The 15,809-nt window shown below is 45.1% G+C and overlaps 1 pseudogene; it reads left to right on the forward strand.

Moving 5' to 3' along the window:
* The first annotated feature begins 3,337 nt into the window (after window positions 1–3,337).
* LOC118590789 lies at window positions 3,338–6,359 on the forward strand (annotated as a pseudogene).
* Window positions 6,360–15,809: the final 9,450 nt, after the last annotated feature.

The raw sequence follows: 15,809 nt of genomic DNA on the forward strand, positions 1-15,809 counted from the left end.
ATCAACTATCAGAAGCAGTTCTATCAAAGCAGTGCATAGCCCAGAAACCTTTTTTTTTTTTTTAAACAAAAAACAACAACAACAAAAAACAAACTAGGAAAGGCTAAATCCAACATGCAGCAGAGTAAAGTGCCGCTTGTAGACTCCTCATTCCCGCCACACTGCAGGTCAGATGCACATGTCAGGAACCCACCATAGTAGCTCAAACTGGCAGGCTGCCGCTAACTTGAGAGAGACAACTAGGAAGCTGTTTTTAGCTCCGTTTTAGAATCTTTTTTCTCAGGTTTTAGGTGGAAACTCTTGCCCCACGTTGGGCACCATTTGTAGTTAGAGTTTTCCTGCCTGGCCCAGTCAGGACAAATCTCTCTTACCCGCCAGTCCCACAGTCGCTCAGACCCAACCAAGAAAGCACACAGAAACTTACATTGTTTAGAAACTGTATGGCCGTGGCAGGCTTCTTGTTATCTACTTCTTCTATCTTAAATTAACCCATTTCTGTTAGTCTATACTTTGCCACATGGCTTGTGGCTTACCAGTGTCTTTACATGTTGCTTTTCATGGCAGCGGCTGGTGGTGTCTCTCCCCAGCCTTCCTGTTCCCAGGCTTCTCCTCTTCTTTGTCCCGCCTACCCTATCCTTCCTGCCTGGCTACTGGCCAATCAGCACTTTATTTATACAGAGTGATATCCACAGCACTTGTACCTTACAACTAAGCCACTTACACAAGATGTGTGTTTATGAAAACAGAAACAAAACAATAGAAATTTAAAAAAAATTCAACATGAAAAGGACATCTCATATAGATAGCAAATTTTGGGCATCAGAACCTCAGTGTTTGGTTTTATCTGCTGGAAACACGGAGGAGGAACATATCATCACTATTGGAGTTCTGCTTCCTGGTAAGCTTTCTATGAGAACAGCAGTCTCTTATCATACATGCTGACTCAACATGGTATTGTCCAGCATGCCATGACTATAACATAGGAACTGGTCTGCACGAAGTGAGGAAGAGTTAGGATGTCATTTTGGTACAAGTGGGCCATCATAGCAAGGCTACAGAGAATGTTAAAGGTGAGAGCAGTCTGGTCATGAAAGATTATGTTATTGAGACTGAAGAACACATTTCATGATAAAAGACCAAGAACTGGAAATCTGAGGGTGCTAATTCTCCCAGCAGGATAACCAGGAGGTCATATTGAGCTTAATTTTCTTTTGAATACTTTAAAGGAGAATTTGTATCTACCTAAGGGGCTTAAACCCGATTGACAAAGCCCTTGAGGTGTTCTCCTCAGCTACAGAACAAGAAGAGTTAATTGGGCAAGATAATGGAGTCAATTTTGTTAATTCTTCAAGTATTATGGTTTCTTTTCTTTCCCTGTCAGGTTGTGGGTAATTATAAACTCAAGAAAAATCAGATTTACAGGCTGGAGTGGGTCCAAGTGATTTCAGCACTGGGAAGGGATGACTGGGCATCAGGAAGAAACCTCAAGGCAAAGAGCCTTCACACAGTATTGGAAAAAAATTTCTTACATGTTTCTCATTTAAATGCAAAGACCTACAAATTAACTTTTACATAGTACTTAACCAGTGATTTACTTTTGAGCACATAGAATCATTAATCAGATTGTCAATTGTCACTGTGGAATTTTGGCCACATGATAAAGTATAAAGTTGGTTTATCTCTCTCTTTTTTTTTTGATAGATGAACAAAGGGATTTGTTTCTGTGTGGTTTATAATAACAAAACAATTCAAACACCCTCATTACCCATTAAGAGGTGGTTAATAAAACAAATTCACATAATCAAATGGTATAAATTTAAGATGTCTACCATATGCTACTCATTAATTTCATTAATTCATTCAAATAATTGTATTGGGTGTCAGTTACAAATATTCAAGCTGCTGGGGATAAAGGACTCAAAGAGAACCGAGTGGGGGTGGGGGTGGGGAGTGAGAGGGTTGTGTGTATTTAGTCCTGGTCATGTGGAGGCAGATGCAGGAGGATTGCTTCAGCTAAGCAGTTCAAGGCCAGCCTAGGCAAAATAGCTAGACATGGAGGGGAGGGGAGAAGGGGAGGAAGGAAGGAGGGGAGGAGGGGAAGAGGAAAGCCTGGCTGAACAGAGACTCTAAGGATGACCAGGCTTTGAAATGAATGGTTTTCATGGAGCTAGAGTATGGGAGAGGAAAGAAGAAAATACCGAGAAAGATAATTTCAAATAGTTATGTTTTTATAATGTAAAGCCAGGCAACATGATAGTGGAGACTGATTTAGTCACGGAAGACCTGAGAGGCAGCATGGGTGGCAGAAGGACTGGGGACTGTTATTCTAGGTGATCAGAACTTTCGAAAGGATGCTCCTGCAGTACAGTACACTCATACGTGCTGCAGCCTATGCAGCTGGCTTCCCCTGAAGAAGCTCAGGTGATCATGTAGGACTTTGCTGCCCACAGTGAGGAGTTTCCATGGATCTTGCATTCAATGGGATGGAGCCATTACAGATCCAAGCAGCATGCTCTGATAGTTGGCATGCTGGCAATGCATGGTTAGAAGAATGGGTGCCGGGCCAGTCGTGAACTCTGAACTCTGTGTTTAAGTGAAAGAGGATGGTGACTAGGACCATAATGTGGACTTTGAAGATGGAGAGTGGAGGATTCATTCCAGTTTTCTTTTAGAAGACAGTGCTATTCAGACTTGCAGTTTCTAGTCTCTTGATGTGGAACTTGATCTAGTTTCTTAAAGCCCAGTGGTTCTCAACTTTCCTAATGCTTCAACCCTTTAAATACTGTTTCTCAGGTTGTGGTGATCCCCAACCTTAAAATTATTTTCATTGCTACTTCTTAACCATAATTTTGCTACTGCTATGAATTGTAATGTAAACATCTGTGTTTTCTAATGGCCTTAGGCAACCCTGTGAAAAGGTCATTCAGCCCCAAAGGGGTGGTGACCCACAGGTTGAGAATCACTGTTGTAGCCTCTCTAACCACCCCTGCCCCCACAACATTATACAGAATGGAAACTGCTCTATTTCTTTTAGGGCGTACTGTTATATAAGATAAGAGAAATCCATGGAAAGAATTTGGAAACTGTGAATGTATTGTGTACATACAGTTGTCCCTTGGATATCAAAAGCTGAGACTGTTCAAGTCCCTAATATAAAGGGCAAAATTTGCATGAAACTTACACGCATCCTGCAACACACTTTACATTGTCTCTGCTTTGCTTATACTACAGAATACAATGTAAATGCTATGTAAATACTTGTTACATGTATTGTGCAGGCAAGAGCAGAAAAGCCTGGGGCTGGGGGTGCAGCTCAGTGGTAGAGCAATTGTGGAGCATGGGCAAGGACCCAGGTTCTACCTGCAGCACTGGAAAAATAAACAATGGGCTGAGCATGGTTAGTTCATACACATTTCTCTGCTGCACACTTTTGAACCTCAGTTGGTTGAACGTGGAAACCGAGGGTCTAGTGGCCCACTGCTTAATGGGGGTAGCTCTACTGTGTAAGTCATTCCCCCAGGTTCAGAGATTCCATAAGGAAAATATCACTGGAGTGTGGGGCTCCTTCTGTCTCTAGTGTCATAGGAGTAGCATTGACTACTTCAGAGAACTTGTTCTAGATCTGTTTTCTTAATGAGAAAGATATAAAATGCACTGGGATACGTCAATCAAAGCAGAGTAGTAGGTGCAGCTGGCCAGGGGGCAGACTGAATTAATAAGGATAGGTTAATTGGCAAGCACACTGCTTTAGCAAATGCTCAAGAGAACAAATGAATCAAGTATTTCCCAGCCTGTCTCTGCTGTACTGGTTATGCTGGAAGGACTTTGTTATGCCAAGACTCTGCAGGGCCTGGATTCCTCTTGGTTGTCAATCAGCCCTTTCCAGGTAACTTTCTCTATGAAGCACTGGGGTGAAGTTTGGGAAGTGCCAGACGGTCAGGCGTTTAGCAATCACAATGTTTCCTAATTGGGAGATGGGAAATAGAGAGAGCCTTTGAGAAACATAGCTCACTCCTTTTGTGCTTTAAGAACCAGGACTTAGGGGAGAGAACGGGAGCATCTTTTCTAGTTGAAGTTGTTGTGACATAAAATATACGGTTTGAAACGTAAGTATGAATGGAGACGTTGTGCCAACTCACTTAGCAATTTTTGGGTTGCCTTCAAGCAGTAGATGTTGAATGACATTCAATTTATGTTTTGTAAGCAGTGTAGAGAATGATTGGAAGTACTCCGACACCCATGTTTTGGCCCAGGGCACATGGAAGTGATGGTGAGGGGACAGTGCTTATTGTTGTTGTTGTTGTTGTTTGTTTGTTTGTTTTAGATAGGTCTTGCCAAGTAGCCCAGGCTAACATTGAACTCACAATCTTTGCTTTCAATTTTATTTCTCATTATTATTATTCGTACGTGTATTATGTGTATGTATGTCTGGGCTTGAGTGTCACAGTGCACACGTGGAGGTCAGAGGACAACTCTGTGGAGGCTGTTCTCTCCTTCTACCACATACATAGGTATCTAGCATGAAACTTAGGTCACTAGGGTTCATCAGCTTGGGCAGCAAGCGCCTTTACCTGCTAATCTAGCTCACTTGGCCCACAATTCTTCTTCAGCTCTTCTCAGTTCTACTGTTACAGACATGAGCCCCTATGTCTGGCTGTGGAGGAGGTTACACAGTGAAAAACTCTCCTCTGAGTTATATCCCTTCTAGAGGTTCATATGAAGGACCAGATAAGAAGGATAAAAAAGCCTGCATGCTCAATGAAGCTTTATGGATCCAGAGACCCCATTATACATTTCTCTTGTGAAAGTCTAGTTGATGGCAATGACTCTAACTACTGACATTGATTGTCTTTGAGTTCCATCTTTTCTTGGTTTCATCATACCACTTGCCATCTCTCTTTACCTTCAAGCACTGGCCCAGGAAGCTACCTAGCTCTGCTCATGCCCAAGTTTACTTTCTTAGGGGAAAAATGGGCATTACCTCTCTTTCTGAAAATGTGTCCAACAATAATAGAATACTCTTTACGAAAAGTAGAAATGTTAACACATGCAAATGTAGTGTTGGCTTTGTGCAGTTCAAGGAGCACTGAATACTTGTACTAGCAGTGAACATGCAGACTCTGGGTAGTCATTGGGAGGATTTTTTGGTTCTAATATGTATTTTTAGCATGTGAGAAATAGCAATTTTCCAGTAAAACAGATGTGGGGCTTGCACAAAACGAACAGATTTGGCCTTGTGAGGCAACATGGAAGTAATGATAGAGTATTTCAACTAAAAGATATTCTCTAGAATGCTAACAAATCAAGTGAGAAGAATGCTCTTTGCAAGAAAAAATATTGACTCATTAAGAAATGTTGATGTCTCTGCTCTGCTTGCTACTGGCTGGGGAACCAAGTATCCCCCGTTTGCCATCATGGATTCTCTGCTGTAAAAAATGGCACCTTTGCTGTAAGCCTTTTGACAACACTGAGTGAGGACAGCTTGGAAATGTATTTTTCTCACCCATGAGCATTTCTTCAGCTCTGGCCATGGTTTTTGTGGGTGCAAAAGGAAACAATGAAAGTCAGATGATTTAGATAGGTCTTGCTAAGTAGCCCAGGCTAGCATTGAACTCACAATCTTTGTTTTCAATTTTCTTTCTCATTTTGAATAAATGTAGTGGCAACGGAGGTGGAGATGTCTACCAGAGCTTCCAGTCACTTCTCAGTACCTACTTGCTCAAAACAGCCAAAAGCTCTTCAAGAAAAGACTTGTGATTTTTTTTTTTTTTTTTTTTTTTTGAGCTGAGGATCCAACCCAGGGCCTTGCGCTTGCTAAGCAAGCGCTCTACCACTAAGCTAAATCCCCAACCCCAAGCAGTCTACTTTTAAGATGACCTATAAGAGAGCTATTACTCAAGGTTCTGTTGCTTCCCTGTGTTGGCAATGAGCTGAACGTGATCTTCATGCTTCCAGATAAAGATGTTGAACTGAAAATGATGAGAAAGGAAATAAGAGAAATTCATAGAGTGGATGAGGCTGGACAAGATGCATGAAGAAAAGGTGGAAGATCCCCTCCTGCAATTTAAACTGGAGGGGAATTAAGACATGAAGGAGCTCCTGTGCAGGCTGGGCATGTAGTACCCTCGGGCAGGGCAGGGAGGCATTTTTAGAAATGTCTTCCAACAAGGCTTGTTTCTGTCATGTGTAAGTCTTGTGGTGGTCATCGAGGAGGGCACAGAGGCTGTGACTGCTGCCATCATGATGATAAGGTGCATGCAGGCCACCCCTCACTTCTGTGCTGATCAACCTTCTTCTCCTTCATTCGGCATGTGAAGACCAACAGGCATCTAGTCTGTGCCCAGCTCTCCTCTCCTTGAGGGAATGGTGATGCTGTGTCTGCTTTCTACCCAACCTCTATGGCTTGCCTGTGACCTAAGTGACCTTATCCATAAGTGTGATGAGAGTTTTGAAGTGAGGTGCTTTATGGCACCCCCCTCCAAAGAAACTTGTTGAAGCAGAATTGTTCATGAGTTATTATCACTTGTTCCCATACAAATATTTTCTGTTTAAACTCAAAGCAACATTCTAAGGGGAGAAATGTCTTTTTCATATCCTGTTTAATAATACAATAACTTTGTTTTCAAAATCTCATTTTATTCCAGCTGGATGATATATGATCTCATTATACAAAGCCTTATTACTGTAACATATAGCTCTATGTGTCTGTAGAGAATGTGAGGCATAACCTTTGTCCATTTATACTACATGCTGTTCAGCAGAAACCTCTTTAATAAGAGTTATAGAAATTATTTTAATAAAGCTATTAACAGCTCATATGTTAAAACATTTGTATCTTTTGACAGATACATGATTTGTATTCTTCCATAATGAGACTACTAAACAATATTATTAATGAGCAATCAGCTTAACTGTATGTGCTTGATAAAGAAATTGTAAAGATGTAGAATTTATATGCAAAATTGCAAATGTGTTTTGGAAAAGAGTGAGCTTGCATTTGGACAGGGAACCCTGACACAGCCACTTCCCTGAGACTCTGGGTATTAGCAGTGCAAATACTCCTGGCATATGATCTTCAGTAGCTGGGGCCTGGAGATGTTCTTCTCCATCTGATACGCTTTTCTTAGCCATTCTGGAACCCAGTGCTTGTCGGTTTCTTACAGTAGATTCTCTTTCCCTGAGAATCCGAAGCTCCCGCACCCTCCAAGCATTCCGGATCAAGTTGAATTCTTTTCTTTGAAATGCCACTTCTTGGGCTTCCCCATTTCTAGCACCTAGTGTATCTGTTATTTTGTTGTTGTTGTTGCTGCTGCAACCCTTGAAGAAGGTTCCTTCCTTCCTCTCTTCCTCTTTTTCTCTCTCTTCCTCCCTCCCTCTCTTCCATCAGAGATCCTAGAGTTACAGAAAGTTGTTAGCTATCATGTCTATACCAGGACTCTAACCCCAGATTTTCTGTAGGGCCACAGGCAAATGGCCCAGCCATCTCTCCAGCTCCTTAGCTGACAGGCCTCTGGAAGGGAAGGCACAGTTCCATCTATGGGGATGAGAGTTTGTTACTATATAATGGGAGGGAGCAGACACAGACAATAAAGCTGGCTATGCTCTTTTTTAAAAGGGTGGTTTTCAGAAGAGTAGGTGAAAGCTTATTGACAAGAGCATGGACACTTTCCCAGTGGCTACACCACGGAAGTAAATGTTTCTTCCTCCCAGGGATATGGCTGGTTTAAAAGAGGGGGAGGGGAGAGGATGAAGGTCAAGGGGAGGAGAAGGAATGAGAGGAAGAAGAGGAGGAAGAGAAGAAGGAGAAGGGGAAGGAGGAGGAGAAGGAGGAGGAGGAAGAGGAGAGAAGGAGAAGGAGAAGGAGAAGGAGGAGGACGTGATTAAATACCTTTCAGCTTTTAGTTGGTGAACACACTTCGCAATGATCCTATTTATAAGCAACAACTCTAGTAAAGACTCTAAGTTCTCACTTAACTCAGAAGTGTAAAGAATGAACTTGGCTTTGGGCGTGAAATAGATGCAGAAGTTCTTATCATACCATTGTCATCCTGGCTATCTTTCTCCTCTATCAAAGTTTTCTTTTGCATTGACTTCATCCTAGTCAGAATCCCCCCCCCCCCCCCAAGAGGCCATGCTACCCACAAGCAGTCTCAGTACAAAATATTTGTGATTGCCAGCTGTGGTGACACATAACCGTCATCCCAATACTTAGGAGGGCGAGGCAAGAGGGGTTTGGGAATTTGAGGTCAGACCCTGCTGTAAAAAGAAGAAAAACCAGAACAGAGCAAAACCAAACCCATAATGACATCTTTGTATTGAGGACACCAGAATGCCTAGAAAGAGCTCTATGAAAACAGTGCCTTCCCCTTGGGGATGCCAGCAGCAGCTTTGGAGGCCTTCCTTGTCTGGCCCTGTTTTGGCCACACATGGATAATGCCAGGGTCTAGTTTGATGCTTCTGTAGCATAAAAGTGGCCAAGCCAAGGAATATGTTCACCTGGTACCACAAGAAAGGCTTTGAATTTGTAAGTAGAGTATAATGGCACAGGCCTGGAATACCAACAATTGGTAGAAAAGAAACAGAAGAACTGGAGACTTTGTAGTGGGCAGGCAGAAATCTTTGGTTTGGACCACTCACCTTTGTTCTGCTTAACAGGTATGGACTAGTATGTTTAGTAAAGCATGGAATTTGACTGGAGATCACTTTATAAACTTTCATTATTATTATTATTATTATTATTGTTATTGTTATCATCATCATCATCATCATCATCGTTATTTGGAGATAGAGCTCATGTAGCCTAGGCTGGTCTCAAACTCATGATGTGGTTAACAATGACCTTGAACTCCTATCCTCTTACCTCTGCCTCCCACGCTAGAATTACAGGACATGAACCATTATACCTAACGTGGAGGGCACTATAAACCTTGGTTCTTTTTTGCACTAGTCCACTTTTGTATCAAGATCAAGGCATACAAGAAGGCCCAGGACACAGTAGTCTCTGCTCGGAGAGCCATTACCTTCCAGAGTGTGTGGTAGAGAGCACTCAAAGATCTGCCTGCCTCTGCCTCCCAAGCACTAGGTTTAAAGGTGTGCAGCACCACCGCCCGGCTGCAGGTAGGATAAATGTAATGATACAAATGACACAGGGAAAGTAAACCTGAGGTCACTTGCCATTCACCTCTTTGAGTCTTGGTCAGTGCTGTCTGTCGTGAAATCTGCGGCCTCCTCCTGCTTAAAGCCGCAGTCGGCTCCATCCTGTTCCCCGAGTTTCCCATTTCCCTTTTCCTTTTTTTGAAGTAGTTATCAACCTTGTACTGCTCTATAATTTATGTAGAATTTGCACATTTTGTTGTTGTTATCTCTTCCCCCTCTGCTGTCCCTTCTATTGACCCCTCCACTGCCCCTCCCTCCACTGCCCCCTCCACTGCCCCCTCCACTGCCCCTCCCTCCACTGCCCCCTCCACTGCCCCTCCACTGCCCCTCCCTCCACTGGCCCCTCCACTGCCCCTCCCTCCACTGGCCCCTCCACTGCCCCTCCACTGCCCCCTCCACTGCCCCCTCCACTGCCCCTCCCTCCACTGGCCCCTCCACTGCCCCCTCCACTGCCCCTCCCTCCACTGGCCCCTCCACTGCCCCCTCCACTGCCCCTCCCTCCACTGCTCCCTCCACTGCCCCTTCCACTGGCCCCCTCCACTGCCCCCTCCACTGGCCCCTCCACTGCCCCCTCCACTGCCCCCCCCTCCACTGCCCCCTCCACTGCCCCTCCCTCCACTGGCCCCTCCACTGCCCCTCCCTCCACTGCTCCCTCCACTGCCCCTTCCACTGGCTCCCTCCACTGCCCCCCCCTCCACTGCCCCCTCCACTGCCCCCCCCCTCCACTGCCCCCTCCACTGCCCCTCCCTCCACTGGCCCCTCCACTGCCCCTCCCTCCACTGCTCCCTCCACTGCCCCTTCCACTGGCTCCCTCCACTGCCCCTCCCTCCACTGCTCCCTCCACTGCCCCTTCCACTGGCCCCCTCCACTGCCCCCTCCACTGGGGTGTAAACTTCACAAGGGCAGAGACTTCTGTTGTGTTGTTTGCCATTGTATCTTTCCAAGTTTTATGCATGGCAGATGTTCAGTAAAGTTATCCAGTGGGCAGCTGTGACAGAGAAGAGTGGAGGTGACGTGAATGTTCTCTAGAAATGGGAGACACAGTCTCCTCCAGGACATGGAATGATGAGGCCGGAAAGAGACTTCAGGTGACACGGGGACATGGGAGCAGGACTGGAAAAGGATTTGGAGAGTCTAAGAAATGAAACAAAGACGAGTGGGTTACAGTTCACTCAGCAGAGGGTGTGTGGCACCACCAAATCCCAGAGGAGTGTGGGGCTCTGATGCCCTGGAGTGCCTGGTTTGGGTTTCCAGTCTAGTGTGATGGAAAGGCCTCAGATCTTTCCTTTTTTATAATTGTGTGTGTGTGTGTGTGTGTGTGTGTGTGTGTGTGTGTGTGTTTTATGGGTGTGTGCATTACTGAGCCGATGTGTATGAACAGGGGTGGGGGTAAGGATGGGTGTTAAGTGTCCTTCCCTATCACTTTCCACCTTTTTCCCTTGAGACTGAGTGTCTCACCAACCCTGGAGCTAAGCTGGCAGCCAGTCAGCCCGAGAAATCCTCCTGTCTCCACCCTCATGGCAGTGGAGTTACAGCCAGGTGCATGATGCCATACCAAATCTGATATTTACTTATTTATTGTTTGTTTGTTTTTGTGCACATGTGAGGATTTGAACTCAGGTCTTCAGGCTTGCTCAGCAGTCCCTTAAGTGCTGAGCCATCCGCCCAGACCCTGGTATATGGTTCTGAAGCGAGGACGCACATGACTTGTAAATTTTATTTTGAGACAGGGAGGGTCTTGCTTGTTGCCCAGGCTGGCCTAGCACTTGGCATTCTCCTGCCACACTCTCCCCTGCTGGGATTACAGGCGTGTGACAGCCTGCCTATCTTTCGGGGTTATCTGTGGACCCCATCCAGACTTCTTCCCTCATCCACATCTCCTCCACCTGTTTCCTGAATTCCACGGAACGGCTTTCCTTTAATGTGCCTCTGTCTGTGCTGCTTTCCAATCCCTTTTCACACAGCAGCCCTGGGGTCGACTCTGAAGTCATTTTTTGGTCAAAACGTAAGGGTTTTTTTTTTTGTTGTTGTTGTTGGTTTTTGTTTTGTTTTGTTTTGTCTGAGACAAAGAACCAAGGCTACTTGAAGCCCAAAAGGACTGTTTTGATCTCTCGAATCTCCCACTCTCCTTGCCCACAGTCCCTTCTCTCTGGCTCACATTTCATGTCACCCTGGTCTTAGGTGACTGCTGGGGTCCACAGTGCTGACACTCCAGACCCGCCTTCTGCTTCCTTGGGCTTCCTGTTTAAAGTCACTTCCTCAAGGAGAAGGTCCTTGATAGCCACCAAACTGTTGCTGTAGCTCCAGACCCTCATGGGTCTTGTATTTTCCCTCTGGAACTTCACACATTTGGATACTTGGGTGATTCACTTTTTGTTTTTGTTTTTGTTTTTTGAGACAAGGTTTCTCTGTGTAGCTTTTCCCCTTTCCTGGAATTCACTTGGTAGACCAGGCTGGCCTCGAATTCACAGAGATCCACCTGGCTCTGCCTCCCAAGTGCTGGGATTAAAGGCGTGAGCCACCACCGCCCGGCGGATGATTCACTATTATTTATTTATTTTTTTAGTTTTTGAGACAGGGACTCACTTAAGCCAGGCTTTGAACTCACTATGTAGCTGAGAATGGCCTGGAATACCTGATCCTCTTGCCTCTACTTCCCAAGGGCTGGGATTACAGCTGTTCACCTCCATGCCCCGTTTGTGTAATGCTGGGTGTTGGAATTTCTGGCCACTCCCCCAGCTGCATGACTGCCCATGCTGTTCCACGGCAGCTTCATGTCCGGTGCTCTAACAAGGAGCAGCAGAAGGCAACAGTGCTGTCTTCCTGTCCATTCTCCTGCTGTAGGACCAGTGCTCCTCCACAAATGAGCAGCCAGGTTGAAGTCACTCATGCTAGAACTCACAACCTCCCTCCAGAACAGACGGGACAGCTTTACGATGGGAAGGCAGGTGTCTCCCCTGGAGTTCAATATTGTTTGTCTTGTTTTCGTTGGTGCCAGAGAGTGAATTTAGAGTCTCTCATGTGGTGTAAACACTTGGAGGTTCTCAGCAAGCATCTTTCAAAGGGAAAGCGTGACTGTAGGAAGATTCGGTGACCGCAGTGTCACAGACTAGGGTGGTCCATGCAAAGGTGGGTCTGAGGATGAGACCCTTTAATAAAAGGCAGCCCGAGACAGCGAAAGAGCGCTTGCTGAGGTCTGGGGAAATCGCGTTAACTGGAAGAACAAGGACTCCCATGGGACCTCTTGGAAGGGATTTGGACTTCAGACTTAGGCATAGGCACTGACAGGCACTGAAGTCCCCCACCAGCCCCGTCATTCTAGTCACCAGGAAGATGGTGTGCACTCTTCAAAATAGGACCTGGAGTCTGGAGAGGAGGTTCAATGGCTGAGCACTTGCTGAGCACGTGGGGAAACCCTGGGTTCCATTCCTAGTACCACAAACGCGCAACAAAAATCTGACCAGGAAGGGGAAGGCAGAGCCAGCAGCAGGGGCTGGGGACTACCAGCTGGATTCAGGCCCCGAAGCAGGAGGTCAGCTCCGAAAGGCATCAGGGTCAGGTAAGTTCCAGGAGGTTCCCTCCGTCTCTCAGCTTCACAGCTGCCCCACCCAGCCCAGGAGCCACAAGGAGGTTCACACGTGCCTGCTCCTCGCGTCACCACAGACAACAGGAACAGACGAAACCTGTGCGGTGAAAAGGGCCAGCCCTGGTTTCGAACAAAGGGCTTTTGAACAAAACCACGAACTGGGTGAATCACCACCCTTTCAGCTTTTCTTCTCCCGTGTACATTTAAGCCTCCTGTTTGTTCCGGGCCACCTTGTCATTTGGGTCTATTTATCCAAATGAACCCAGATTCCTTAAAACATCACACTGATTTCTGTCGACAGTTGTCAGTGGCCGCAATACCAGGCTGGTCAGCCCCGGGAAGACTCTTGGTTTCTCAGGACACGCCCGGGTGATTTTTCTTAGCGGCTTCTCCATGATAAGATTTGAAGTTTTGCATAGAAAACTTTGTGGGAAGGGTTGTTGTGGAGAAGGAAACTCTGAAGTGATTAAATGTTTCGACTAAGGTGTTGTGACCATAGCATCTGAGAAAGGGTGACTGACATCGCCTGACTAGGAGATTAGGATAGAATTGTCACTCCTGAGGAAAATCCAGGTCACTTATTTAATTTATTAATCAATTTATTTTTCCAATTCCTCACGGACAGTAATGTGGGTTGAGCAGATGGCATTTACTCTAATGTCAACATGTGACAATATTTAATCAGGAGTTGATTCTCTATTTAATGCTTGGTTTTGTGGTAAAGAGTATTTCCCGTGTGTTAGCTGATATGGTTGGGAGCAGTTACCGATGAAAGTGAAATTCTGAGTTTTACTATACTAGAGACAGAAGAATGATGAGTAACTCTCCTTATTTGGAGTCCAGGAAGTGGTTTAGGATTGAGATCCAAAAAACGAACTTTGTTTGATGTTACCAGTGGCAACCTGCCTTGATGTGGCTTCCTCAGATGCAACACCAACCAACAGTTGTGACATCTAAAAGTGGTGGGAGAGCTTGAGGAACACTATTAGTCAGAACATGTTACCTGAAATTTCAGCCTGTGAGGTCACCATTCCCAGGCTGAGACTGGCCTTACACTGGCCGAATTGATTAGATCTGGAGTACACAGAGAATTTGTGCAGACCCCGGATGACTCCAAGTAGCACTTTAAGGCTTCTTCCTGAGCTGTGAAGTCTCCTGGTTTCATGTCTTAGTCCCTTACCTTATCCAGACAGCAACCCCATGCATCCTTCTCCTTGAGTAAATACTGGAAAAGCAACCTGAGGGACTGATGTGTGTCAGGCCCACCTGAGGTTTTAAATCCTGGGGTCAATATGGCCCAGAGAATCTATTTGGAAACTGTGTGGGTTTTCACAAGCTTTAAAAACCAAGAGCGTATCATTTCTAGTATAGGATTCAAGGCTGTATACATAACGAGTATTTTGTCGGTAATGATTGCTTTTATTTGAATTTATTTTAATGGAGACTGAAGGTGATTATTTAAGAGACCTTTGCTGACTGTTTCTTCTTGTTTAAACAATTGTTTTAAAGGGATATGATAACTGTGGGCAAAAGAGAAAAACAGTATGTTAGCCATTTCATTAACTCACAGTTCACAAAGGCAGGGAGGCTGACGTGGAAATGGAGAGGATTGGTTTCTCTGAGGCCTCTCTCCTCGGCTGTCAGGTACCCCCTCTTTAAGTGGTCATCCCTTCCATCCACATGTGTCCCTACTCTCCTCTGGGTTCACATTTTCTCTTTATAAGGACTCCAGTCTGGTTAGAGTCGACTCTACCACCTCATTGTAATAGACTCAGTGTTTAAAGGTCTTATCTTCTAAAACAGTCACATAGTCACATTCTTAGGAACTGGAGCTCAGGACTTTAGCATATGAATTTAGGGAGAACATAATATCATATCCAGCTCATAACATCATATAACGCTGTGGCTGTAAACCTAGGGATCACACCCCGAGAACTGCTGTTCTACGCTTGACTGGCTAGACAGGGAGATGTCTTCTGAGCATGCATTTTTCAGCCTTACAGTCTGAATCTTGCTAGTTCGTAGCTGTCCACTCTTTCTCTAAAGCTGTCTCTCACTTCTTTGCTGTATTCATTCTTGTCAGGTCATTTCCAACCTGCAGTCTACTACTCTCTCCTCACTGACTCAGGGTGTGTCAGCAACCACCCTGTGACTGAGGGTTCTTCCACCAGGTCGCACTTAGGAGAGTCACACTGAGCAGAGTGACCTTGGCCAGTGTACTCTGATCATTCTTGCTTTTCTGTTTCCTGACAGCAATTACTCTCTAGACATTGAAATGGGACTATGACGTCTAGTCTAGATTTTCCCTAGTCTCTGCTTTGCAGGGTCTCGTCATCAAGCTGAGAAGCATCCTGCTTTGGTGTCTGGGTTTCCATGTTTTTTCTTCCACTTCCTGCCATCTAGCTTTGCTCAGGGCTCATTAGTTCTCCCTTGAGTATTGTTATAACTTTGTGGCCAGAATCTTTTCTTTCAGATTATTTACTGTTGCTGGAATAATCTTTCTCAAGCATTAATTCTAATGAAAACTATGTAGTGTTTTCAATAGATCAGGGGCCCAAACAAATAGCCAGGGTCCTCAAAAGAGCTGAGTAGGTAGCTGATAGATAGGGAACTATATACTTGTCTCTTCTAGCTTGCCCCAGGGTCTCCCCAAATATTCCCAGACATCTTTCATTTCATACCCGGCCCCTTGTCATTCCTTCAGGCATATCAACAAATACAAACACTGTTAAAGGCTTCAGCACGGGGGTAAGGATCTCCCTGTGTTATACAGTTAGTCCTTCTTCCTAAATTCCATTGTGGATTTTTATGGTTTCTTTAAAAACATTATCTATCACCATATTCTGTAATTGACTGGGAACATAGTAGCCATCATATAATGTCCATACAGAAAAAAATGTGAAGATTGAAGATCCTAGGCTATAGACACTTTTAAATCATGCTGTATCAATATGATGATTCTGGTCCAGGCAATGGAGTGGTTTCCATGGTTACTGCCCCTCTTTGTCCTGGATATTGTCCTCTGGGATGCTTTTCTGTGGTTTTTCAAGGAGATATTAAAGGGTCT

Source organism: Onychomys torridus, chromosome 9 (genome assembly GCF_903995425.1).
Source record: "Onychomys torridus chromosome 9, mOncTor1.1, whole genome shotgun sequence".
NCBI classification, from domain to species: Eukaryota; Metazoa; Chordata; class Mammalia; order Rodentia; family Cricetidae; genus Onychomys; species Onychomys torridus.